The sequence below is a fragment of the Glossina fuscipes genome, unplaced genomic scaffold (assembly GCF_014805625.2).
Source record: "Glossina fuscipes isolate IAEA_lab_2018 unplaced genomic scaffold, Yale_Gfus_2 28, whole genome shotgun sequence".
NCBI lineage: Eukaryota > Metazoa > Arthropoda > Insecta > Diptera > Glossinidae > Glossina > Glossina fuscipes.
Genome location: NW_023998423.1, coordinates 7,919,402 through 7,922,926, shown reverse-complemented (window position 1 = coordinate 7,922,926; position 3,525 = coordinate 7,919,402).

The window sequence follows — 3,525 nt, the reverse complement described above, 5'->3', positions numbered from 1 at the left end:
TTTTTTATTCGATACAAAACTACTTAATAAAACAGCTGATCACGAGAATTGCTTTTTTCGTTCGCTTAAGGGCCTACCACAATACAATGATGTTACATCTTTCGAAATGAAACACTAGCTTTTTATGAGACTTTGCGGAAATGGACAAATCATATGGTTTTGTATATTTACACAAAAAAATGAGCTAAAAAGTGAATAAAAACGCACTAGAAGACAAGAGAATCGTTTATTATAAATTTAGAAACTGTTCTATGTGCATTTTGTCCCCGCTAATCTTAAGAAATAAAAAACAAGCAAAAAAACGAATTATTTTGAATTTAAAATATAATTATCAAACCAAAACGATTAAGCCATTCTTTTGCTTTATTTAGCTGCATTAATGACATCCATCTCCATGCTTCTTCTTCCCTCATATTATTTTTTTTGAAATTTTGTTTTCGTTTTAATAGGATATTTTATAAGGTATTCAACAGAAACAACAAACGCAGTTTATTTTCAGTGTTTTGGTCGCACTTCCCAGTAAAAGTTTCCAACAAATGCCAAATTTTTGTTTTTTTGCTTCATATTTAACTAATGTATTAAAAAAAAAGCTTATAAAACCTAAAACCAGTTTGCCTTTGAACTGTAAACGGAGTCAAATTGTTTTTTGGATAGCACGTTTTTTATAGAGCCGCTCTGCTTTATCTGGACGAAAATCTTATCCTTCAAAGTCCCTTGGTGAATAAAGTAATAATTTTTGTTATAATAGCTATTATTTTGAAGATGTCTTATCACTCTTTGTGTTTTTTGGTTTTAACATGATTTCATATTAATTGTAGATTCGTGGTTTTCATATAAATATTTTTTAAAGCGCTAAAATTAAATATAAAAAGTTCTCTTTCTAACCTCACGATACTGGATTAAATTTAGGTGAATTCTTGAGAGCACGTTTTAATTTTTGCAAATAATACGAACTGCAGGTAGTTCTCCGTAGCGCAAACGTTGTAAGCGTTTAAAGAATTAACGAATATATAGTGACAATATTGAATACATTGATAATAGTGTCTTCTTACAAGTCGCCGTCTTTCAAATAACTTTGAATGAATTTATGGTTTAGTTTTTAATAAAACGTAATTAATTAATAACTTTAATCGTTTGCCATTCAATTCTTTAAAAAAATTTTTAAGTAATTTCCAAATTCCGCTAAAACACAGAAAAAGCACTTCAAGTACAGCTTTTTTGTGCTTTTGCGAGTTCGCTATATATTATCATAACAACGTTAATTTAGTTTCAAAGAAGTTAGTTAATTAAGCAGTTATAAAGAATTGTACTTTCGTGCATTCATTTTTTAATTAAAGATCTTGTATTATTATTATTATTATTATTATTATTATTATAAATTTAGCCAGAGAATAAATTCTAAGACTAAAGTCTTAAAGCACTAGCATCTAGGGCTATCGGCTTTAAAGATCTTGTAAACATTGTAAGTATTACAGTATACCAGAGAAAATATTTATTGCGAGTCAAAATAGTTTTCTATAGTTGAGAAAATAATAGTGAAAGTAGAAATTGTGAGTGAAAAGTAAAAAAAAAAATATAAAGCAAATTTTTGCATTATGTTTCGAGGGGGAATCCCGGATTTTTTTTAAAAAAGAAACAAGAAAAAAAAAAAAAACAAGATCATTCAACACACTAACAAGAGAAAAGAAGAAACGAGATAGTTAAACACATTAATAATATTTTGAACAAAAACAAAACAAAACTGATAGGTTTGCGATATACGTGTTGTTTTATTTTCAAGATTTGCAGCCTCTGTGTGTATGTTTGCAGTAAATATTCTCCCAATCACAAATTTTAATATATTTGTTTCACATTTGGCAAAAAATTCAGAAAATTTGAAGAATCTAAATTAATTAAAATTAAAGAATCGAAAGAATTGAAAGCTTTCGGACATAAGTTGGTATTGGAAGTGAGTAAGAATACCTTATAAAACCAAATGAGTCATTTTTTGCTAATTGCTTTTATTCTATAAGTGGTCCTACAGTACCGGTGGTAAAATGGGAAAGGTCAGCGCAGCTCAGTCCACTCTATACTATAGAATATGAAAATTTTATTTCTTTGTTGTTGTTTCTCTTCCTTTTTTTTTAAGATAAGCACGGCCGGTGAAAAATTTTCGGCAGAGCCGAATATAATTTTTTGTTGTTATTATTATTACTATTATCAATCAACGAATAAATTTTCAAACTAATGTTGTAAAGGAAGCAATCAACACTCGAAAGAACGCGCTAAAGCAAACGGCAGATAAAAATTTTTTCTGATGTGTCTTTTCTGCGTTCATAAAAAAAAAAAAAGAAAGTAAGATAGTTATATTCAGCAGGGGCCGAATCTTGCTCTATTATTTGATTATTAAGAACGAATTATTCCACTAGATCGCGGTGTCGATCGTATTCATTTTAGAATTAAAGCATTTTTTGGCAGATAACATATTTTTATTTGAGGAATGTGCAAAATAATTTTTAATATTCTGTCCTGTTGTTTGCGTTGAAAATGAAAAACGATAATTTAATCGCTTGTAAGCTTTTGTGGGTATAGGCCATTTCTTCCATTTCTGTACTTAAAGAGTAGAGTTTCCCAAAGTAAATATAGAAAATTTCCCCATTCTAACTTCTATAATTTCCAGCAAATCTCACAAATTTTTCTTAAAGAAAATGGAGCTGCGTTCGGTTTATGTTCCACTGCCATTTTCAGCTTCGACCAATTTTGTCCATTTTCAATACTTACCTATTTTCAAAAACTTCTCCAATGTTTCTACCAAATTTTAAGTCGATATCTTCATTTTTGGAAAACGTTCATAACAGAAACAGAAACTACGCGGACGGACAGAGGGACATGCTTAAATGAATCAAGAATTCGATGCTGATCAAGAATATATATGCTTTATGGGGTCTCTGAAGCTTTCTTCTGGGCGTTGCAAATATTTTGATAAAATGAATATGGACATAAAAAGGAATGGCATTTTTGCCCCTTGCATATAAACTATAACACGTACAACGATTCACTCATATATTCCATAAGTAATTCTTTAGTGCCGATACAAAAGTGGAAAAGGTCGACTAAGCTCAATCAAAATTGCAAAGTATCAAGATCTCATTTTTTTTTTTTAATTTTTTAAGGAAACAAATGATGGATACCTATTAATTCCCCCTTGGAGAAAAATCTCATTACGAAACGTATTGTTCCTACAATTATCCAGAAAACTTCCTCTTTTTCTACCCTCTCCATTTACAATATCATCCAAACCACAAATCTTCCGTTCAACAGCAAAGTATCAAATTTAACGTAAGCCCTACCTGATGAACAGCGTCGACGGAGCGGCGGAGAAAAGCTACACAGGTTTTCATGAATCACTGAAAATGTGTTGCTGTGAGTAAAGTCGTCATCCTTGTGCCCATATATTTACTAGGTTAACAAACTTCACCGATTCTCCTGCAGTATAACAGCAACATGTATCTTACTTAGAAATCAAAGAATTGAAACTCAATGCCA